Genomic DNA, 25,706 nt, shown 5'->3' with positions numbered 1-25,706 from the left:
TGGAAAAACCATAGCCTTGACTAGACGGACCTTAGTCGGCAAAGTAATGTCTCTGCTTTTGAATATGCTATCTAGGTTGTCATAACTTTTCTTCCAAGGAGTAAGCATTTTTTAATTTCATGGCTGCAGTCACCATCTGCAGTGATTTTGGAGCCCAGAAAAATAAAGTCTGACACTATTTCCACTGTTTCCCCATCTATTTCGCATGAAGTGATGGGACCAGATGCCATGATCTTCGTTTTCTGAATGTGGAGCATTAAGCCAACTTTTTCACTCTTCTCTTTCACTTTCATCAAGAGGCTTTTAAGTTCCTCTTCACTTTCTGCCATAAGGGTGGTGTCATCTGCATATCTGAGGTTATTGATATTTCTCCCGGCAATCTTGATTCCAGCTTGTGTTTCTTCCAGTCCAGCATTTCCCATGATGTACTCTGCATTGAAGTTAAATAAGCAGGGTGACAATATACAGCCTTGACATACTCCTTTTCCTATTTGGAACCAGTCTGTTGTTCCATGTCCAGTTCTAACTGTTGCTTCCTGACCTGCATACAGATTTCTCAAGAGGCAGGTCAGGTGGTCTGGTATTCCCATCACAGAATTTTCCACAGGTGATTGTGATCCACACAGTCAAAGGCTTTGGCATAGTCAATAAAGCAGAAATAGATGTTTTTCTGGAACTCTCTTGCTTTTTCCATGATCCAGTGGATGTTGGCAATTTATCTCTGGTTTCTAGCACATGCTTATTTATCCATCAATTTAGAAAAGATTATGGAGTAGGTACCATAGAGTAATTTTTGAGCCAGATGATAAGACTGCAATAATGAATAGTAGTCTAGTGGCAAAACAAATCCCATTTCTTTGTGTATCCTAGTAGCAATCCCATTGGTAGACTCTTCCCCACTTGATAGCGAAGAAACTGAGGCATCAAGAGATCAAATAAAATTGGTCAAAGACACACAGATAACAAGTGCCAAAGGTAGCATGTAAAGCCTGCACATAAAGCCTGAATTTTTTCAACCTCATCAGTGTTGTTTTCCAATAATAGAGAAACTTACAGCTTGCTTTAGAAATGAACAACAAAAAGTAGACCGCTTATTAGTTAGAGTTATATCAGACTGGCATAGCCAATACGAGTGATAGAGAACCAGAAATCCACTACTGTAGGCATTAGCCTTATACAATCATGGATGCCTGCTGCCTCTCAGTCTGGTGCTGAGCCGAAGGAGCAGCAGTCAGGAAGAGAAGATGGACATGAAGTAGAGCAACCAGGGGCAGCCTGTGCAGAAAAACTGGAAGTTCACCTAATCGGCCACTGCCTCCAGTCCCAATGATTTGGACAACTTGTGAGATAAGCCAGCATCCTGTACCACAGAGATATAGGGGCCCCTGGCCTGAGATTCTTGGAAGCTGAAGGAGTCTGATGGAGCTGAAAGTGCTGTGGGCCCATGCGCTGCCCCTTGCCAGCAGCAGATCTGTGACAATGTGCAGGGAGTCCAACAGCACCTGCCCTGCAGTAATGCTTGGAGCCTAGAAAAGGCTGCCTTTTGGTGCCAAATCCCACTCAGATCTCTACTGTGGCTAACCCTAACCTAGTGGGAAGGAAATGGCAACCCACTCCAGCATTTTTGCCTGGGGAATCTAATGGACAGAGGAGCCTGGCGGGCTGCAGTCCATGGAGTCACAAAGAGTCAGACACGACTGAGTGGCTGAACACCAAAACCAACCCTAACCTGGAACCACATGAGAAGAGAATGTGGGGAAATTGACATGGGGAAAGCCATCACACCATGTTAGGATTTTTACTGTGAATTAAGTAAAATTTGTGTTTAACAGTAAGTATGAAATGAAATGATTTGCTAGAAACTTCAAGTGTTCTAGAGTGGAGAATCCTGAGAGATGTCAGAGAGTTCGTGTCTAGAAGCTTCTTCCCATGTAGTAACAAACAGATAGTGAGTTTATTTATTTAAGCCTGACACTTCATAAACAGCCATAACACTTAGGTTTTCCTTCATCATAATGTCACTCTGAAGTATACTATTTGGGTTGCAAGAACTCATACAAGCTTAAGGAAAAAGGGAATTAATTGGCTTGTATACCTGGAAATATAAGAGTAGCTCTCACTTCAGGCATGGCTAGGTTCAGGGATGCAAAAAATATCACTAGGGTTTATTCAGCATGTCTCAACTATGCTAACTCTGCTTCTCTTTGTGTGTAAGGTCCATGTTTTTCTACTCTAAGCAGGCTAGTGCCACGTGTCAGAAAACACAACTGCCAGTATTTCCCACGTGTGTGTCTTTACATCTTGAGATGCAAAAAATAAATAAGCTATTTCTTTCCTCCTTCCACCCGCGGCACACGCACACACATACACACGCACACACACACACACACACATACACACACACGCACTTTGAAAGATTCCAAGTTGCCTCGTCTGGGTCATACGCCCACCACTTGCATCAAACACTGTAAGACAGAAGGATGAGATACTATGATTGAACAGTTTTGGATCTCCTGCCCACTCCCACAGCAGAAGCTGGCAGGACACTGAGGCTGTCATTTCCACCAAACCCCTAGAATGAAGGAGGAGTCATTCCTGAAATAATACTGCAGTCCTGGCCAGATTAAACTGATCAATGCAAATGTACTTTAAATCAAAGAATTATAAGGTCTTTGTTAATTGAAATACAGAAGATGTTGAAGTTTATATTATTCTTTTCTCTTTTCTAGAAAGTATGACCATAACACAAATAAGCACCTTTATTAGTTCTCTGATAACAGATGAAGTGTGAAAAAAAAAAAAGCACATATTGGCAATAGAACCAAATGCAGTTTTCTATAGATAGCACTGGCCCGCTGCTATCTCAATTTAAAATACATTAAAAACATTGCCACCAGATGAACTTTATGGCCAGCTTTAGCTTTGAAGGAAATGAAATAAATCGAATGTCCAGCAGCTATCCTGGAATGTTTTGCCTTGGCTTGAAATTTTTTTTATTAACAAATAATGATGCACGCAGCTGTTACCCATTGGTCATGCACAGCTCATATTTTTTAATACAAAACGAAAGAATCCATAAGAATGGAGAGGTTTCCTAATAATGAAGAATGACCTTTAATTGTAATGGACTTTACTTTGAGGTAAATTGGTAAAAGCAAAATTTTTATAGCTTGTCTTAAAATTATTTTTCTTAGTGGCTTTGTTTTCAGACATAATGTGAATCTGTAAGTGATAACACCCAAATTGGATTATAACTGAAGAATTTCTTCATTCTCTCATTTCTTCACTGATTTTGAGCTCACTGTGTTGGCATGTGCTGGGCTTAGTACTGCTGCTGCTGCTGCTAAGTCGCTTCAGTCACGTCTGACTCTGTGCGACCCCATAGACGGCAGCCCACCAGGCTCCCCTGTCCCTGGGATTCTCCAGGCAAGAACACTGGAGTGGGTTGCCATTTCCTTCTCCAATGCATGAAACTGAAAAGTGAAAGTGAAGTTGCTCAGTCGTGTCCGATTCTTGGCGACCCCATGGACTGCAGCCTACCAGGCTCCTCCGTCCATGGGATTTTCCAGGCAAGAGTACTGGAAAATCCCATGGACGGAGGAGCCTGGTAGGCTGCAGTCCATGGGGTTACTACTAGTGATACCAAGAAGAATAAGATACATCCTTGCCCTCAAGAAGCTCAAATATGGAGGGAAGGAAAGCTTAAGAAACACAGACAACACTATGAATGGAAGTGTTCCATTTTGCCTGGAGTGTCAGAGAAAGCCTTTTAGACCAAGATCTTGATGGAGAAACATTTTCTAATCAGAGGCCCTAGAAAATGGAATTCCAGGAAGAAAAGACAGCAACCATTGTTTTAGGACATTACTGATTAACTATGTCATGGAGTTTAGAAAGATAACTCTGGAAAGAGGGGAAAGGGGGCTGTGACAAAGGAGGGACTGATTACACAGAGATCTTAAAGAGATTACAGAGAAACCTGACATAGGGCTAAACTAGACACCCTGCAAAGTTCAAATGGAAACTAGTAGTAGTGGATTGAATGAAGGTGCTAAGAAAGAGGGAGGAATCAGAATACCTTTCACGTTCCCAGTTTTGGAGACCAACTGGATGGAAGTATCATGGCGGTATTGGGAGAAAAAGACAAAACAGACGTAGGGGTAGATAGGAGGACAGAGAGGATTAGAAGAGAGAACAGATCTGTGATTGCCTATATAAGACATTAATTTGTGTTTTAGTACAATAGCTACATAAAATACTCTATTTTACCCATATATTTTTCTTTAGTATGTTTTCATGTCCCATTTAAACATATTCATCATGTCAATACACATCATTAAATAACAATATGGACCAAGTCGTCTGTGTTTATATTCCCAATACTCTATGAAGAGTATAATTTTCATAGCAGTAATCTCATGTATGTTTAGTATTCTATCTTCACTAGGAGACTTTTAGAAGTTTGGCTTCCCTAGTGGCTCCGATAATAAAATATCTGCCTGCGATACAGGAGACCCAGGTTTGAGCCCTGGGTTGGAAAGATCCCCTGGAGAAGGGAATGGCTACCCAAGCCAGTATTCTTGCCTGGAGAATTCCATGTACAGAGGACCCTGGTGGGCTGCAGACCATGGGGTTACAAAGAGTTGGGCACAACTGAGTGACTAACACATTTTCAGGTTGTTTATTATTCTGTCTTCATGAGAATATTACAGGTGCTTTGGGTGGAAAAATACCATCTCCATGTGACCACATGATACTTTGAGACAAGAAAAAAAATGTTTCTGACCTCAACTAAGCTGAGGACTAGTCCAGTTTGTATTTTCTAACCTTCACTTTTCATGTGGAGACATTGTCATCTGTAAGGATATAACAATGTTAAACCTTTTCAAATATGTCTTTTTGTTTAACTCTCATAATTTGAGGACTACAGATTCTTACAGATTAGGAGTAAACTATTCATTAGAATTGGACATGGAACAACAGACTGGTTCCAAATAGGAAAAGGAGTACATCAAGGCTGTATATTGTCACCCTGCTTATTTAACATATATGCAGAGTACATCATGAGAAATGCTGGGCTGGAAGAAGCACAAGCTGGAATCAAGATTGCCGGGAGAAATATCAATAACCTTAGATATGCAGATGACACCACCCTTATGGCAGAAAGTGAAGAGGAACTAAAGAGCCTCTTGATGAAAGTGAAAGAGGAGAGTGAAAAAGTTGGCCTCAGGGAGGCCTCAGTTCAGTTCAGTTCAGTCGCTCAGTCGTGTCCAACTCTTTGTGACCCCATGAATGGCAGCACACCAGGCCTCCCTGTCCATCACCAACTCCAGTTCACTCAGACTCACGTCCATTGAGTCAGTGATGCCATCCAGCCATCTCATCCTCTGTCGTCGCCTTCTCCTCCTGCCCCCAATCCCTCCCAGCATCAGAGTCTTTTCCAATGAGTCAAATCTTGGCATGAAATAGCCAAAGTACTGGAGTTTCAGCTTCAGCATCAGTCCTTCCAAAGAAATCCCAGGGCTGATCTCCTTTAGAATGGACTGGTTGGATCTCCTTGCAGTCCAAAGGACTCTCAAGAGTCTTCTCCAACAGCACAGTTCAAAAGCATCAATTCTTCGGCACTCAGCCTTCTTCACAGTCCAACTCTCACATCCATACATGACCACTGGCGTGCTGCAACTCATGGGGTCGCAAAGAGTCAGACATGACTGAGCGACTGAACTGAATTGAACTGATTCATCAGAAACAATAATAGCTATTAGTTGTTGAATGCACATAGCATTTTTCAGTGATGTTCTCAGAAACTTGTTATTCAGTTCCTAAGTTGTGTCCAGCTCTCCTCTGTCCATAGGATTTCCCAGGCAAGAATACTGGAGAGGGTTGCCATTTCCTTCTCCAGGGGATCTCCCCAACACAGGGATCGAACCCACATCTCTGCTTGGCAGGTGGATTTTTACAACTGAGTCACCTGGGAAGCCCACCTTTAAGAGACTTGCTTACTACTACATTATAAAATGGGCTTCTCTGATGGCTCAGATGGTAAAGATGGCTCTGATGGCCTGCAATGTGGGAGACCTGCGTTTGATCCCTGGTTTGGGAAGATCCCCCGAAGAGCAGAGCATGGCGACCCTCTCTAATATTCTTGCCTGGAGAATCCTCTTGGATAAAGGAGCCTGGAGGGCTACAGTCCATGAGGTCACAAAGAGTCAGACATGATTGAGCAACTAAGCACACACACGCATATTGTAAAACTTTGACAGCAATCTTAGGTAAGGCACTGAAACGACTTTTAAGAAAGGTAACTGAGTTTTTTTCACATCAAATGTCAAGGTGCAGGGAGGTTGGTTGTCTAGTCTTACTTCACACTGAGTCTTTTTCATTTACTTTTCTTAATGCATTCCAAAGTTGTTAAAATTCCTTATATAAAAATATGATTGATTGTTACAGTGACAGTAATTGCATTTTAGCAAAAGTAACCATTATAGTAATTTTCTTCAAGGAAGAGAAATCTAACTAACTAAAGTAGCTAGTTACTTACTAACACATTAACTTTGAATTTTTTTAACAAAAATACTTGATAAGGCAAGTACAATAAAATGGCATGCAATATTTGTAAAACTATTTGCATTAGGTGCTTCTCAAGTTTATGTAGCTGTTAATCACAAATTAAGTGAAACAAAATGTAAGAAAATACTAAAATTTCTATACTAGTGGGCCAATTAACCAAGTCTTCATTTAAAGCCTTTTAATAATGACTCTCAGAGAGCTCTTATTTCGTTTCTAAACTATAGAAGGTAATGATATTTTTAACCAAGATTTATTCATATGATGCCCTTAGGAGACTGAATGAAATGAATACATGAAGATAGTATGATTACAAAGAAAAAACAATTATACGTGTGACTGGACAGGGTAATGCTGTATATAGCAACAACTTGAACTTGTTAAATCACAAATGCAACAGCATTAGCATTTAATTTCATGTATTTAGCTGCACACCTGAATATTAATTAGCAACTAAAATAGGAAACATGTGGTAATGTATGTATTGATAAAATCTCAGTTCCATATTCTTCAGACACCAGCAATTTAACATGAACTACATACTGGGAAAAGCTACTTTCTCATCTTCACCATTTCCTTTCTAAAATTCTTTTTCGTTATTATTGAAAGCAATAATTCAATTTCGAAATCAATTAATGCTGACTGAAGTGTTGGCTAAATCCAGAATTACATTTTCTAATATTTATTGTTAACAATGTATAGACAGTAACTGCAGAGTATAAAGCAAGAAGCCTCAAATTCAGTGTGCAAATAAACAAACAGTAATTCAAAGTAACATAAGTCAATTGAGATAACTCAAATTTTTCATTTTTAAGGAGCTGCAGAAGACGCTGGTACTTTGTTTCTGCCCCTTCTTAGCCCTGTTTTTGAAATGGCCCCTGCAAAAAAAAAAAAAGATTTATTTTGAAGGCTTAGACAGAGGAAAAGGAGTTTAAACTTCATGATTTTTTCCTGCCTGCCTCTATTCATCTTTCTCCATCTCCATTCCTTTGCTAGCCTCTGTATTTAAATTGGCCCTTGCACTACCTTTGATTTATTTTGCAGTTATTGTTATAAAAGAGAATTTTATTCATAAAACCATATTTCTTTGACTTAATTCTTCCTTTTACTTTCCCACTATTCCCCATAGATTGCAGATTCTCACCCCTTTGTTTGTATCATTTTGTCCCTCAACTGCATCTGTAGTAAAAGTTAGTTCTTATTATGTATGGCATGGAATGCAGTGAGAGAAATCGCAGGTGTGTTTGTGTGAGAATACATGTGTCCCTTTGCCTTTGAGTTGTATTCTAAAATAAGGATTCAGTATAAAATTAATGACTACTGTCTTTCATCACAGTCCTATTTCCTTAAAGCCTGGCTGGTGTTTCATTCATTAACATAACACCAAGGTAATTAGAAAATAATTACACTAGTGGACATCAAATAAGACATTTAAATATCTTATAAATATCTGCTAAGAAAGTTCCAGGGACTATATCAGTTAGCATGCTTCTAGTTACAAACAACAGAAAAACCCAACTCATACTTGCAGAAACAGTAACCCACATTTAGTGGCTCAAATAACTAATAGTTCAAAGGATGGGAGAGATTCAGGTGCAAATGAACAGAGTTTCAAACAATTTGTCTACAGTTGTCTAGTTTTTCCTTCTTTGATTGTTGACTGTACCCCTAGCCTACTTTCTTTCCAGGTTGCAAATTTCAGCTTATAGCAACAAGAGATGTTTCCCATTTATATCTCCTGAGAAAGGGCATGTTTTCCCCCCATCAAAGAATAAAAGTCCTGACCCTCATTTTGATTGGCCCAATTTGGGCAACTCTTGAATCACCTGTAGTGGCAAGAAGGAAAGCCCAACCAAGGCATATGCCTAGAACATGCTGATATAACTCCATAGGTTTTTAAAATATTGAAATGCTTCTAAACCAGGTGATAAGCAGCCAGTGCTCTAAGTCCACCAGGTGTTCCTCGCTGCATCAGCCTGGAATCCTTCTGACCTCTCTTTATCCAGCAACTAAAAAGTAAACACCTGCAAAGTGGGGATCCATCCGGACTCTGCTTCAGCAGTGCAGCAGGCATCTCTTCTGCTAGGATTCCTTGATTGTCAAACATGAATATATTTCCAGCTTGCCACTGAGGGTAGGATCAATCCCACTGTTTAATTTTGTAGGCCTGCCTAAACAAAATACCAGAAATCGGGAGGCTCAAGGCAACAAAAATGTATTCTCTCATCATCCTGAAGGCTGGAAGTCCAAACCCAAGGTGTTTGCTGAGCCATGCTCCCTCCAAAGACTCTAAGAAAGAATTCTTTCTTGTTTCTTCTAGCTTCTGGTGGTTGCTGGCAGTCCTTGGTGTTCTTTGGTTTGTGACAGCTAACTCCAGTCTCTACATCTGTCTTTATGATGATTATTTATGTGTCTGTGTCTAAATTTCCTTCTTATAATGACATCAATCACTGGATTACGGATCACTAGTCCAGCATGACCCCATTTTAACTTGATAATATCTGCAAAGATCCTATTTCCAAATAAGTCACATTCATAGGTTCCAGGTGGACATGAATTTACGGGGGCACTATTCAACCCAGCACCCCATCTGCCAAGTGACTGCTCTGTGACAGGAAAGTAGTAAAGTGATGCTGAGGAGGTTCCCACAGGGTCTACTCTAGACGCTGGACACTCTGGGCCTCGACTCTCTTCAGGTACCTGGTTATGTCTACAGCTATATAGTTGACCTGGCATTTCAGATTGTACTTGAATCTTCTGAGCTAGCTCTACTGCTGCCTAATCTCATATTCAATTCTGTGAAAGCCTAAGTCCATGGACTTCAAATATTTGTGCTGGGAAGGGGTCTGGCAGAGTCCTTACATCCGCACACCAGTCCAAGCATTATCAATAGAGTGAATAAGCAATATATCACACCTATGATTGCAGCCATGAAATTAAAAGACGCTTACTCCTTGGAAGGAAAGTTATGACCAACCTAGATAGCATATTCAAAAGCAGAGATATTACTTTGCCAACAAAGGTCTGTCTAGTCAAGGCTATGGTTTTTCCATTGGTCATGTATGGATGTGAGAGTTGGACTGTGAAGAAAGCTGAGCGCCGAAGAATTGATGCTTTTGAACTGTGCTGTTGGAGAAGACTCTTGAGAGTCCCTTGGACTGCAAGGACATCCAACCAGTCCATCCTAAAGGAGATCAGCCCTAGGTGTTCATTCAAAGGACTGATGTTGAAGCTGAAACTCCAATACTTTGGCCACCTCATGCGAAGAGTTGACTCATTGGAAAAGACCCTGATGCTGGGAGGGATTGGGGGCAGGATGAGAAGGGGACGACAGAGGATGAGATGACTGGATGACATCACCGACTCTATGCACATGAGTTTGGGTGAACTCTGGGAGTTGGCAATGGACAGGCCTGGTTTGCTGCGATTCATGGGGTCGCAAAGAGTTGGACACGACTGAGTGACTTAACTGAACTGAACTGATGCTTTTCAAATGTGCATATGCTTCTTCAATAGCCTCAGGGAGGCCACAGGAAGGAACAGGAATGTTGCTCAGTCGTGTCCGGCTCTTTGCGACCCCATGGACTGTAGCCTACCAGGCTCCTCTGTCCATGGGGTTTTCCAGGCAATAGTACTGGAGTGGATTGCCATTTCCTTCTCCTGAGGATCTTCCCAACCCAGGGATCGAACCCGGGTCTCCCGCATTGTAGACAGATGCTTTACCGTCTGAGCCACCAGGGAAGTCAATGTGCATAGCTGTGATTAATTTTTAAAAATTCACTTAAAATCTTCTTAAATTTATAGTACCACTTTGTTATTATGTGTGTTCTCTATCAATGCATAATAAATGCAACTTTTATTGTACTTTAGCACATTGGCCTTTATTAAAAGGGCCATGAGTAAATTAAGATACAAGTCTGACTGCTGTGACAAAGGCCAAAATACAGTCAGTATCAATTCAGTCGCTCAGCCACGCCCAACTCTTTGCAACCCCATGGACTGCAGCGCATTAACTCCCAGAGCTTGCTCAAACTTACGTCCATCAAGTCGGTGATGCCATCCAACCATCTGCCATGACCCTCTGTCATCCCCTTCTCCTCCTGCCCCCAATCCCTCCCAGCATCACAGTCTTCTCCAATGAGTCAACTCTTCGCATGAGGTGGCCAAAGTACTGGAGTTTCAGCTTTAGCATCATTCCTTCCAAAGAAATCCCAGGGCTGATCTCCTTCAGAATGGACTGGTTGGATGTCCTTGCTGTCCAAGGGACTCTCAAGAGTCTTCTCCAGCACCACAGTTCAAAAGCATCAATTCTTCAGGACTCAGCTTTGTTTATAGTCCAACTCTCACATCCATACATGACCACTGGAAAAACCATAGCTTTCACTAGTCGGACCTTTGTCGGCAAATAATGTCTTTGCTTTTTAATATGCTGTCTAGGTTTGTCATAACTTTTCTTCCAAGAAGCAAGCATCTTTTAATTTCATGGCTGTGGTCACCATCTGCAGTGATTTTGGAGCCCAGGGAAATAGTCTATCACTGTTTCCATTGTTTCCCCATCTATTTGCCATGAAGTGATAGGGCCGGATGCCATGATCTTAGTTTTTTTGAATGTTGAGTTTTAAGCCAGCTTTTTCACTCTCCTCTTTCATGTTCAGAGACTCGTTAGTTCTTCTTCACTTTCTGCCCTAAGGGTGGTGTCACCTGCATATCTGAGGTTATTGATATTTCTCCCTGTAATCTTGATTCTAGTTTGTGCTTCATCCAGCCCAGCATTTCACATGATGTACTCTGCATATAAGTTAAATAAGCAGGGTGACAATATACAGCCTTGACGTACTCCTTTCCCAATTTGGAACCAGTCTGTTGTTCCATGTCTGGTTCTAACTGTTGCTTCTTAACCTGCATACAGATTTCTCAGGAGGCAGGTCAGGTGGTCTGGTATTCCCATCTCTTGAACAATTTTCCACAATTTGTTGTGATCCACATAGTCAAAGGCTTTGGCATAATCTGTAAAGCAGGAGCAAATGTTTTTCTGGAACTCTTTTTTGATGATGCAAAGGATGTTGGCCATTTGATCTTTGGCTCCTCTGCCTTTCCTAAAACCAGCTTGAACATCTGGAAGTTCATGGTTCACATACTGTTGAAGCCTGGCTTGGAGAATTTTGAGCATTACTTTGCTAGTATGTGAGATGAGTGCAATTGTGTGCTAGTTTGAACATTGTTTGGCATTGCCTTTCTTAGGGATTGGAATGAAAACTGACCTTTTCCAGTCTTGTGGCCCCTGCTGAGTTTTCCAAATTTGCTGGCATATTGAGCGTAACACTTTCACACCATCATCTTTTAGGATTTGAAATAGCTCAACTGGAATTCCATCACCTCCACTAGCTTTGTTCGTAGTGATGCTTCCTAAGGCCCATTTGACTTGGCATTCCAGGATGTCTGGCTCTAGGTGAGTGATCACACCATCATGGTTATCTGGGTCACAAAGATCTTTTTAGTGTAGCTCTTCTGTGTGTTCTTGTCACCTCTTCTTAATATCTTCTGCTTCTGTTAGGTCCATACCATTTCTCTCCTTTATTGTGTCCATTTTTGCATGAAATGTTCCCTTGGTATCTCTAATTTTCTTGATTAGATCTCTAGTCTTTCCTATTCTACTGTTTTCCTCTATTTCTTTGCATTGTTCACTGAGGAAGGCTTTCTTATCTCTCCTTGCTATTCTTTGGAAATCTGCATTCAGATGGGTGTATCTTTCCTTTTCTCCTTTGTCTTTAGCTTCTCTTTAGCAAAAAGGCAAAATGGTTGTCTGAAGAAGGCTTACAAATAGCTTGAGAAAGAAGAAAATCTAAAGGCAAAAAGCAATAATTCAAACAGATAGACATTAATGTCTTTCTCATGTAAAAGCTAAACCATAAGTAGTCCAGAACTCATACGGCAGCTCTGTGATCTTGAGGACCTGGCCACTTACTACTTTGTCATTCTACCATTCTCAAGTCATGGCTTTCATCCCTGGTCTAAGATGGTTTTTGCAGTTTTCACCAGTGTGGCTGCATTCTGCTCACTTATCGTTGGTAGACCCTAAAATAAACGGCCAAGCATAGCAACAAGAGTGACTGGGAAATGTAGTCTTTATTTGAGCAGGCTTGTGCTCAGCTCAATGTTGAGAGTTCTCTTGCTAAAGAAAGAAGGAAAAAATCAATATTAGGGGACAGTTGACAGTCCTTGACAAAAACTACATGCACTTAGAAGAAAGTGATGGATATTTGCAAATAATTGGCATATTCCTAATTGATTATCAAGTTTGTTCTAAGATCATTTTCAATATAACTTTACACATCCTGAATATTTTAAATTTGTGACTTGTTTTCTTTAGACTACCTTACCTTACTAACTCTGCTTATATAGTTGAGCTAAATATATATTCATGAGATGTCTGTAGTAAGAAAATTTTAGAGTCATAAAGAGAATGGCTACAAATATTGAAGTTAACAGGAAACAGTGTATGAAAGGGGTAAAGATTGTTAGTTAGTGAGTGACTATTTTGCTAGAATGATAATTTTAACTCTCTATATCTAGTGACAAGTTATCCAATCGCAGATCTTCCTCAGCTTACAGTGGGTTTACATCCTAATAAATTCATGATTGGTTGAAAATATCATAAATCTAAAACACATTAATATATCTACTGAACATCACAACTTAGCCCACCCTAATTGAAACATGCTCAGAACACTTGTTAGCCTACAGTTTGGCAAAATCATCTAACACAAAGCCTGTTTTATAATAAAGTGTTGAATATCTCAGGTAATTTACTGATGCTTGCTGTAGACTTTATACAGTTGTTTTAGTATCTCCAGTGTAGCAATTATTTTTTTATCTACTTTCTGTACAAATTCCCTGACCATTTCTAGAGTTCTATGCTTCCTAAGCAATAGATTGGAGAAGGGAATGGCAACCCACTCCAGTGTTCTTGCCTGGAGAATCCCAGAGATGGGGGAGCCTGGTGGGCTGCCGTCTATGGGGTCGCACAGAGTCGGACACAACTGAAGCGACTTAGCAGCAGCAGGCAATAGATATGAAATATTTGTGATATTTAGGAAGCCAATACCTCACTCTCTTAGGGTTTGAATTGGAAAGCAAGATGTAATATAGATAAATTTCCTCAAAATGTATTCCTCTACATTTTCCCTACAAGCAACATATCTGTAAATCAGATACTTCCCCCTCGTCTCCAGCACCTCTTAATGCTAGAGGGGCCCAGGATTTCATCCCTTCTCTATATACACTCTTTCCCTCGTAGTTCTCATTCAGTCTCATGATTTTATAGGCCAAATGAAGATTTCTACTTCTAAGCCAAATAGGCCTTTTAATCATAAATTTTTCATATCCAAACTTGTGATCTCCTTATTTACCTCCATCTCAAATAGGTTAAGGTTTCAGTTTTTCCTGTCAGTGACTAACAACTCCAGTTTCTTGGGCCAAAAATTTTGGAGTCATCTTTTACTGTCTTTTTTTTTGTTCCTACACCCTACAATTACCCTCAAGAAGTCATATCAGCCCAATATACAAACTACCTCCAGCTTCCAATCACTTCTCATTGCTTCCTCTGCTGTCTACAACTCTGGTCCAAGAACTGCAATTCACTGCAGTAGCCTCCTCACTGGTCTCCCCTACTTCTGCCCTAGTCCTTCTAATAGTCTTTTATTAACAGAGCAGCCCAAGTGCTTTCTTTTAAAGTCTTAGATTAGGTCATTTCTCTGTTCATACCCCTCTACTGGATCCATTTTCCCTAAGTGACGCTTGAAGTCCTTATTTATAGCCTAGAAGTTTCCTCATGACAGAGCCTCTATCTGACTACATCTCCTACTCCACACCAGACACACTGACCTCTTTGCCACAGGATAATGTACTTACCATCCCCTTTGTTGACCTTAAACAGTAGACTACCAGTTATTTCTGCAGCAAAAATGCATTTATTCAGGATCAACAAAGAAGACCAATTCAGGAACCACAACTGTGGTGAACCACATGCAAAGTCTCCCCAAGGAGAAGAGAAGAACTCTTTCATAGAAGAGAAACGAAAGTTGGGAGGGCTGTAGTAAACGAAGAGTCCACTGGAGGAACTGAGAGTTTTCACTGAATGAGTTGTGACACTCTTTCTTTGGCTAAGCTCTTCCCAAGCAAGAAGAAAAAGTTTTCCTCTTCCTGGTGGGCTCTGCTATTATAGTAGGGCAAAAGAGTACCCCCTTGACATTTAAAATAGAAACGTGTATCTTAATTGAGGTTACTGTCTATTAACTTTTACACTCTCTTCCCCTAGGTGTCTGCATGGCTTACTCTCTAATCTCTTTTTAGTCTCCTCTCAAGCATTACCTGCTCAGGGCACAACTGCCTTTCCATAGTAGTTTGACATATATTTTGCATGTTTACTTTGTTTATTGTCTGTTTTTCCCATAAGAATGCAAAATCTTGTATAAACTTAATATATATTAAATATTTACTACATATTTCTAGTTCTTAAATCTGTGCCTGACATAAAGAAGGTATGCAACAAGTACTTGATGAATGAATGAATGAAAATATATACACAACATAAATTATTTCACAAAAATAAATAAGCATTAGAATACCTCAAATAAATTTAAAAGAATCTCATAAGTACGGAGTGTTATCCATGTGGTAGGCTCCAGCTAGTATTTTACAAGTGTGATGTCAGTAAATTTACATAGCAAGTCCTATGTTATTGGTCTTATTAAACCAACTTATAGGTGAGATATTGTGTAACTAGTCAGTAAATGGGGAATATGGGTTCATACTCTGATATGCTGGTCATTCTTTACCCAACATTCCTCTTTAAACTTAAAAAAAGGTCACCAACAACAACAGCAACAAAAAAGATTACACCAAAGCTTCATTTAAAAACGGGCAACCAAATGCCTGGCTAGGACTCCAACTGTGTGAAAATTATAAATTCCAACTTTTCAAAGGAAGAATATTGGATAGGTCAGGCAAAAGCCTGAGCAGAGATTTGACAGGCAGAACTGAGCATTCAAACAGAAAAATAGATTATAGTTAGAGAAACTTCTCTTAAGACGCCATCTTCCCTTCCCTGTTGTGGTCATCAATGAGGTGGCAATAGCCAAAAGTGAGACTTAATCCCTTTGTGATTGAGACAAGAGCAAGAACCATAAAAAAACATGCCAACTCACTTTCCCACATTCACATTAAGATCATTTCTTTCCCTCTTTCCAAAGAGCTGAGACAGGAGTACAGTGTCCAGTCCATGTCCCTCTGAAAGGTTGATGAAGTTCAGGTTGTACAAGGATATTACAAAGGTCAACAATTTGGCAAAGTATTCCAAGTTTGCAGGAAGACATAAGTCATATACAATGAACGTGTGCAGTAGGAGAAGCCTATGGCACAACTGTCCATGTGGGCATTCAGTGCAGCAAGGTGGTTAGCACCAGGCCAAACGTGAGCAAGGTTGGCAAAAAGAGCTCTGGATGTAAAGCCAAATCTTGCAAAGTAAGAAAAGAAAAGGGCAAAAAAAGGAAGAAATATATGAGAATATGTGGAAATAAGTCATCTTATGTACAACCTTCATTAATACCTGCTAAAATGAAAACAAAAACAGAAACAAAAAAACCCAACTCCCTAACCCAACCAGCCATCCCATACTCCCATTGTGCAAAAGGATGAGAAATTGCTTTATGTTCTTGCCTGTTGATTTGTTGTTATCAATTTGCACCAGACTGAGATTATCCAAGGCTGCCAGAAATAAAATTTGGGATCTTTTTATTAAAGAGGGCTCTTATTTTGGTTGGTCATAAATAGTAAAGCAGGCTTTCTTTTGCTCTTCTGCTGGCCATGTGAAGAAACATGGGGTTGACTTTGCCTCTGATCTTCTCCAACTCTTCTTTTCTCTGAAAGATGTTTGAAAACTACTATTTTAAAAAAAAATTCAGAAAAGTGAAATAAAGAGGATAAAAGTCATAGCATACCCCATACATAAGGAAATGTTCTGAAGCATTTGCAAGTAGGTACTGGAAACTTATCAAAACCACCTCGATAAAAGAAATGGTTACATGAGTGACTTTTGAGTACTGAAACTTCAAGTATGTTAGCAAATCAGAAGACCTGTGAAATAAGTGGATATACTTACTAACATCCTGGATGGTCTCTACATAAACAGATTCTAAAGGGACATTTATATAGTTAATTCACATCTGGAGCCAAAAGAAGCCCCGTATTGATTCCAAAGGACAACATCTCTCAACGCACACAGAATAGTGAGTTGTCATTTCTTTGTTTCAATAACAAAATGTTATTATGGCAAACTTAGTACTAAGATTTGGGTGATAGCTGCAGCTCTCCAGAAACTAGCTCTAAAAGGTAGGTACCAATATCCCAGCAAGCATGTTAAGAAGACTTCAAGTTGTATTTATCTGATCTAAGATTGAATCCTATATATAGGGGAAAGAATGTTGGCAGGAATTTAGCAATCAGAAGTCTGTGTTTCCTTGGAAAAGACAGTTGGACAATTCCTTTAAACAGAGCAAGCTATTGCTCAAAACTCAAACATTTGCTTCTCCATTTACCAGTGAAAATTGTATCCTATTGTCAAATACAATGCGTGTTATTATTAAAAATTACATGTCCTTCCTAAATGGCTGAGTTCACCTACATATTTGAGTTAACAAATTGACCAGAGAAAACAGGCTTGGCCGCAAAGTCAATGAAAGTCAAATAAAAGGCCCAACTAAACAGATGAGACACCATGCCCCAAAGATCAACAGAGGAGATCATTGTTAGGTAATGAGGGTTTAGTCAATTCAGCAAGGAGAATTTGCCATGCCCATCACAAAGCAATTCATTTAAACTACTTAAACACAAATTCTACTGCAAGACTTGTGGGCAGTTAGTTGAATACAACTGGATTTTTTTCTTTACCATATTGTATTAAACTACATTGAATCTTACATGGATATCCTAGAGATATCTTTGAAATTTTTGGTAATAACAATGGTGGCATCAAATCGGTAGCTTTATATTAGTTAACTTTTTCAACTAATTGAAAAAAAAAATTAGTTAATTTCAATATTTAAATTGATATTTAATTGTGAGATGTGATATTTAAATGTAAGATGTAATGACAATTATGATGACTGAGATTAAGATAATAATGAACTATTTGTTTTAAAGCAATCCTTATTCCAGTACTTTCTTCCTAAAATGATTCTACAGCTTTTGAATACTGGGCATTATCTGGACTGGTCTAGAGTATCAAAGAGTCCACACCTTGTCCATATTTGCCCTTCCTGAGATTTGCCAGAAAGAACTTCCATCCACTATACTGAGAAGCACAATTTCTTCTTCTCTGTAGCATCCATTAGGATTCATTCTGCTAAATATTATAATTAAATACCTGGAAAACCCAAGGGACTCAACCAAAAAGCTATTTAGCCAAGTAGTGAGGCACAAAATTAATATACAAAAGACAACAAATGGCATGAATATATAATAGATTCAAGTACTCATTTAAAAAAGAAAAGATGAAAGCTACATTAATAAACTTAATAAGAAATGTTAAAACACGACTGAAAACATACAAGAAGTTTTGTACAAAGGGAAGATGTACCTAGTTGGTAAATACCAAAGGATGTCAATTCTTTCTGAGTTAATTTATAATTTCAACACGAGCCCAATAAGAAAAATATTGACAGTGAGGTTTTTAACATAAGGCAAAATTATCATAAAGTTTATATGGAAAAATAATTAATCAGAAATAGGCAGAAAACTGAGGAGTAAAGGGCAGTTAGGGCAAATTAGCACTATCAGATTTATTGTTGTTCACTCATTCAGTCACGTCTGACTCCTTGTGAACCCATGGTCTGCAGCACGCCAGGCTTCCAGGTCCATCACCAACTCCCAGAGCTTGCTCAAACTCATGTCCATTGAGTCAGTGATGCCATCCAACCCTCTCATCCTCTGTCGTCCCCTTCTCCTCCTGCCTTCAGTATTTCCCAGCATCAGGATCTTTTCCAATGAGTCGACTCTTCACATCAGGTGGCCAAGGTATTGGAGTTTCAGCTTCAGCATTAGTCCTTCCAATGAATATTCAGGACTGATTTCCTTTAGGATGGACTGGCTTTTTCACCTTGTTGTCCAAGGGATTCCCAGGAGTCTTCTCCAACACCACAATTCAAAAGCATCAATTCTTCAGCACTCAGCTTTCTTTATATTCCAACTCTCACAACCATACATGAATACTGGAAAAAACATAGCTTTGACTATATGGACCTTTGTCAGCAAAGTAATGTCTCTGCTTTTGAATATGCTGTCTAGGTTTGTCATAGCTTTTCTTCCAAGAAGCAAGCATCTTTTTATTTCATGGCTGCAGTCACTGTCCACAGTGATTTTGGAGCCCAGGGAAATAAAGTCTCTCACTGTTTCCATTGTTTCTCCATCTATTTGCCTTGAAGTGATGGGACCAGATGCCATGATTTTCTTTTTTCTTTTTTTGAATGTTGAGTTTTAAGCCAGCTTTTTTACTCTCCTCTTTCACCTTCATCAAGGGACTCCTTAGTTCCTCTTCACCTTCTGCCATAAGGGTGGTATCGTCTTCATATCTGAGGGTACTGATATTTACCCCAGCAATCTTGATTCCAGCTTGAGCTTCATCCAGCCCAGCATTTCACACGATGTATTCTGCATATAAGTTAAACAAGCAGGGTGACGCTATACAGCCTTGACATACTCCTTTCTTAATCTTGAACCAGTCCATCACTCCATGTCCAGTTCTAACTGTTGCTTCTTGACCTGCATAAAGATTTTTCATGAGACAGGTAAGGTGATCTGGTATTCTCATCTCTTGAAGAATTTTCCATAGTTTGTTGTGATCCACATAGTCAAAGGCTTTAGTGTAGTCAATGAAGCAGAAGTAGATGTTTTTCTGGAATTCCATTGATTTTTCTACAATCTGAAGGATGTTGGCAATTTGATCTCTGGTTCCTCTGCCTTTTCTAAATCCAGCACTATCAGATATTAAAACACAAAGACCTGAACACTAAAACAGTGTGGTACTAGTTAATCATTACACAAAATGACTGATAGAATATCATACAAAATTCAAAACTAATTCCAAATGTATACTGCAATTATGAAAACTATGGCATTTCTAATCAGTGGGGAAGAAGTAAACACTTCAATAAATGATGGCCAACTGCCTGTGAGGAAAAGATCTTGGATTCTGAGCACATACCATTACTCTAGTAAAACCACGATAAATTTCAAATGAATGAAAGACGTTCCTACAAAATAGTGAGAGCATATAATATTAGAAGAAGTTACAGAAGTTATATTTTAGTATTTCAGTGGAGAAGATCTTTATGACTCAAAATCTATAACCCATGAAAGAGAATAATAAATTTAACAATATATAAAACTATAAACAATGTCAGATAGTAAATTACAAACAGAAACTCATATCATAGACAAATAATAATCTCCTTAACATGTGAAGAACTATTGGATACCAATAAAATACCAACAATATAATAGAAAATAGGCAGAAATACCAGGTGGTGCTAGTCATAAAGAACCTACCTGTTGATGCAGGAGACGTTAGAGATGCAGGTTCAGTCCCTGGGTTGGGAAGACTCCCTGGAGGAGGGCATGGCAACCCACTCCAGAATCCCATAGAGAATCACAAAGAGTTGGACATGCCTGAAGTGACTTAGTTTAGCATCCATGCATGGAACTCTGTGTATGTGTGTGTAAGAGTTATGTAAATGATGGACAGGGTGAGAGCAAAACTTTTCACTGTATATCTTTATATATCTTTATATATATATATTTTTTTTTTTTTAATTTGAACTATCTGAACATATGACATTTTATGTCATAGGACCAGGAAAAGATTTTGCTACTCAAGAGGAGCCATTCCTTTAGGGCCCTCATCATGAGCAACCATTTGCTGCTAGGGAGAATGGAAAGTCAATTAAAACTATCTTCTAACAACAGTCAACAAATAGGACTACATCAAACTAAAAAGCTTATGCATGGTAAAAGAAACCATCAACAAAACAAAAGGGCAACCTATTAAATGGGAGAAGATATTTGCAAACAATGTATCCTATAAGAGACTGGTATCTAAAATATATAAAGAACTGATACAGCTCAATATATTTTTTTAAAAAAGCAATTGAAAAATGGACAGAGGACCTGAATAGACATTTCCCAAAGACAGACAGATGGTCAACAGGCACATGAAAAGATGTTCAGCGTGCTGATAATCAGGGAAATACAAACCAAAATGACAATAAGATGCCACTTCATGCCTGTCACAATGGCTATTATCAAAAAGACAATAACAATTCTTAGGGAGGATGTGAAGAAAAGGGAACACTAATGTACTGTTGGTAGGAATGTAAGTTAGTATAGCCTCTGTGGAAAACAGTATTGAGGTTCTTCAAAAAATTAAAAATTCAACTGGCAACTGCCAGCAATTCCAGCTCTTGGTATTTATTTGAAGAAAATAAAAACACTAATTCAAAAAGATATGGACCCCCATGTTTGTTGCAGCATTGACTACAATAGCCAAGATTTGGAAACAACCTAAATGTTCATTAGTAGATGAATGGACAATTAAGATGTGGTATATATACAATGGAATATTACTCTACAGTTAGAAAAAGAAAGAAATCATTTCATTTGCAACAGCTTGGATAGACCAAGAGAGTATTATGCCAAGTGAAGTAAGCCAGTCAAAGGAAGACAAATACTGTATAATTTCACTTATGTGTGGAATATTAAAACAGAATAAAAGGATAAAACAAAAACAGATTCATATATACAGATTCATATATACAACCAATGGTTGCCAGAGGGGGTGAGGGGTGAAGGATGGGAAAAATAGGTCAGAGGGATTAATAAGTACAAACTACTAGTTATAAAATAAATAAGTTATGGGGGTGTAATATATAGCATAGGGATTATAGTCAATAATATTATAATAATTTTGTATGGTGAGAGATGGTTACTAGATTTACAGTGATCATTTCATGACGTGTATAAATATGGAATCACTATGTTTTATTCCTGAAACTAATATAATATTATATGTCAATTATGATTCAATTTTAAAAAAAAACAAAAACCCACCAAATTAACAGGCAAATAAATAAAACTATCTTCTTCATTGCCAGTGATCTCTTTCTATTAAAAAGTACACCATCAAAGCTACACATTAGACAGAGAACCAAGTAGGATACATGTTTTACCTACCTCTGTTTCTTTTCCTAAAAGTAAGGGAATTAGGCCCAAATATAGTGTATCTTCCTTTAAATCTTTCTCTTCTTTTTAATCTTTTATAAACATACAAAAAGAAAAGAAAACCCCCCAAAACAAAACAACCTCAAAAAGCCGAAGGAAAAAAAATGGCCATTCAGTATTTTCCTTGTCTTAGTATATCCAGGTTGCCATAACAAAATGCCACAGACTGGGCTGCTTATAAACAACAGAAATAATTTATTTCTCATGTTCTGGAGCCTGGAAGTCCAAGATCAGGATGCCAACCTGACTGGTTGAGGATCCTTTCTGGATCACAGACTTTTCATTGTATCTTTGTGTGGAGAAAGGGGCTGAGGATATCTCTGGAACCTCTTTCATAAGGATACTAAGCTCAGTCAGTAAAGAATCTGCCTGCAGTGCAGGAGACCCGGGTTCGATCCCTGGGTTGGGAAGATCCCTTAGAGAAGGAAATGGCAACCCACTCCAGTATTCTTGCCTGGAAAATCTCATGGACAGAGGAGCCTGGTGGACTGCAGTCCATGGGGTCGCAGAGAGTAGGGCACGACTGAGTGACTAACACACTAACACTGATGCCATTCATCAGGGCTCCACCCTCATAACTTAAAATTCCCAAAAGGAAGTGGAAAAATTCTCTTTCGAACTGAATTTAAGAGAGTCTCTTTGTACTTAAACCTCACCTTCTATTTGTCACCTCTGATTTCACGCCCTGTTTTCACACTAACATTTTACCAACATTCAAGGTCATTTCTCTCTTGGCCTTAGGATATTATTCACCTAATTCAGCTCCCTATGAGTTTTAACAGTATGCTCTGAATTATTTTATCATCAATAAGGATATAAAGGAAACCATCCTCATGGCAGGTTTCCACTAATTATCATTTGATTCACTGTCATTGTATGAATCACTGGAAACACAGTGACGGCTAACTACTGTTGGTAACTTTGTCAAGTTCTTCCATTACCCAGAGGTGGTATAAACCAGACTGCTTTACCTCTTTGGAAACTTCTTCTCTCTTACTGATATGATGCTGTAGCTTTTACTACTTCCTCATAAATAGATATCTGCAGACCCTAACCTGCCTGTATCGAAACTGAGTCAATCTTTTGTCCGGAGGTTTCACTGAAAAATACTGTGTAGGGTAACTATGACAACACTAGTATGATAAAAGAAAACCAAACTCCAATAATCTAGAATTTCCTTCAGCCATTGTTTCCAGGGATAACCTTTAAGACATTTTATGTTGCAACTTGCTTTATATGGTAACAATAATATGAAAGAGATATTCCTGAAATTAAACAGAACTGTATTCAATTTTTTTTTCCCTCTCATTTTTCCACCTGTGTTTTAGTTTGCTTTCAGCACTGGAGTTAGAATAAAAAGCAAATTGGTCATGGGAGATAATAATCTTTGAAAAAGCAATTTTCAGTACAGTGGCCAAAAATATTTTTTAAAAATAACTATAATAATTGTAGAAGTTGGGTGATGGATACGTGAGAGTTCAATGTAATATTCCTCTCGTTCGGTGTATTTTGAACATTTTCTATAACAACAAAAAAAAGTAAACCTTTAAGTGCATTCTCAATCTCTTTTTGCTGTGGTACATCTTATCAGATATCCTATAAACTACCCTTGGCATCATCCTCCAAATTGGATCTATGTCCAGAGAGAGATATTAAAGTATAATTGAGGTGAAATATACTATTACTTTACTGTAGTCAATAATTTGATGACAAAAGTAGAGACAATAGTGAAGTGGTGGTAATCCCTGAAAGCTGGAATCTGGGGGCCATTCAAGTAGGTCGTTGATGTTGTTTGCATATGTTTAGAAGAGGAAAGAGGGGACCATAGTGTGGATAACGCAAGGGTGATATGAGGAAATAAGATTTTTTTAAACCTCTAGGTCCAGATGGTAAAGAACATAGAAAAAGAAGTTGAAGAACAAACTTAGAAAGGGCTGATAATGAAAAGCTGAGCTCAGGCAATCTCTGCATATTATCACATATCCAGAATAAAGGAAAGAAGGCTATCATGGGATCCCTGTAAGTGTGATCCCAATGACCCTGAACACACTGAACATTCAGATGCCTGCAAGGACTGCAGTTTCAGCCTGAAACTGATCCAGGCAGAAAAGGACCCTGCACCTTCAAGGATATGGTTTTCCAAAAAGGTTTATCCTCCCTCGGCTTGAGAATGCGGGTAGACTGAACTAGAAAGAAAAGGCATTGATTTCAATGGTTTGGACTCAAGGAGAGAGCAATAAACGAAAGAATTGAGATAGCTTAAGAGAGATGACTTAGTGTTTTCAGACTGTACTGAGCTAATGAGGCAATATTTTCATCAGTAGCTCACTTCATCTATTTATATATTTTTATTTTTTTAACTGAATTTTTCCAAAAGATTAGTAATATCAGATGTGGAATTGAACAGATTGGGTATACTGTATTTTGGTAGATATAATGGGAAAGGTATACTTTAGAGGAGGAAAAGGGTTATCTGGCTATAGAGAAATATTTAGAGGAGAAATCTCTTGCCCCACTCTTGCATCTTTAAGGGTTTGAAAAGGTAAGTTTTTTGTTCAAGATAAGGGTAGAGAAAATCCAGCTAAACTTGCTTTTTGTTTGGGATCTGAATGGCATTTCATCAACCATTTGGAATTTAATTGCTAAAGCATAAATAAATTTCTCAAGCCCCTTATTCTCTTTATAATAGCCCTTTCTCATTTGTGTGCTATTCTTCATTTGCCTGAAAAGCAAATTAAGGCTTTCTAGTAGCTATCCACAAATGCAGAGCAACTTCTTAGGTCTGGCTTTTTTAATTATTTTCATTTGTGATTTCAGAATTTATGTTGAGAATATACTTCAGAAATTAGCCAAAGATGCAAAGATAGCTGGCATGCCTATTACTTAAGAAAACGTGATTAAGTTCAAACTCTTCTTCACAAATCTAATGACCTTTAGTGAAGACAAATGCATATTCAGTTCAGATCAGTCGCTCAGTCGTGTCTGACTCTTTGCAACCCCATGAACTGCAGCACACCAGGCCTCCCTGTCCATTACCAACTCCCAGAGTCCATCCAAACCCATGTCCATCGAATCAGTAATGCCATCCAACCATCTCATCCTCTGTCATCCCCTTCTCCTGCCCTCAATCTTTCCCAGCATCAGGGTCTTTTCCAAAGAGTCAGCTCTTCTCATCAGATGGCCAAAGTGTTGGCGTTTCAGCTTCAACACCAGTCCTTTCGATGAACACCCAGGAGTGATCTGCTTTAGTATGGACTGGTTGGATCTCCTTTCAGTCCAAGGAACTCTCAAGAGTCTCCTCCAACACAGCAGTTCAAAAGCATCAATTCTTCAGCACTCAGCTTTCTTTATATTCCAACTCTCACATCCATACATGACCACAGGAAAAACCCTAGCCTTGACTAGATGGGATCTTTGTTGCCAAAGTAATGTCTCTGATTTTTAATATGCTGTCTAGATTGGTGATAACTTTCCTTCCAAGGAGTAAGCATCTTTTAATTTCATGGCTGTAATCACCATCTGCAGTGATTTTGGAGCCCAGAAAAATAAACTCAGCTACTGTTTCCACTGTTTCCCCATCTATTTCCCATGAAATGATGGAACCAGATGCCATGATCTTAGTTTCCTGAATGTTAAGCTTTAAGCCAACGTTTTCACTCTCCTCTTTCACTTTCATCAAGAGACTCTTTAGTTCTACTTCACTTTCTGCCATAAGGGGGGTATCATTTACATATTTGAGATTATTGATATTTCTCTTAGCGATCTTGATTCCAGCTTGTGCTTCCAGCCCATCGTTTCTCATGATGTAC

At 38.8% G+C, this 25,706-nt stretch overlaps 1 pseudogene; it reads left to right on the top strand.

The window, feature by feature from the left end:
* The window catches only part of LOC101113920 (large ribosomal subunit protein uL24-like), a 44,241-nt pseudogene extending 27,978 nt beyond the window's left edge, over positions 1 to 16,263 (top strand).
* Positions 16,264 to 25,706: the final 9,443 nt, after the last annotated feature.

The sequence above is a fragment of the Ovis aries genome, chromosome 2 (assembly GCF_016772045.2).
Source record: "Ovis aries strain OAR_USU_Benz2616 breed Rambouillet chromosome 2, ARS-UI_Ramb_v3.0, whole genome shotgun sequence".
NCBI lineage: Eukaryota > Metazoa > Chordata > Mammalia > Artiodactyla > Bovidae > Ovis > Ovis aries.
Note: the sequence above shows the minus strand (reverse complement) of the source record. Positions and strands in the feature narration are given on the sequence as shown.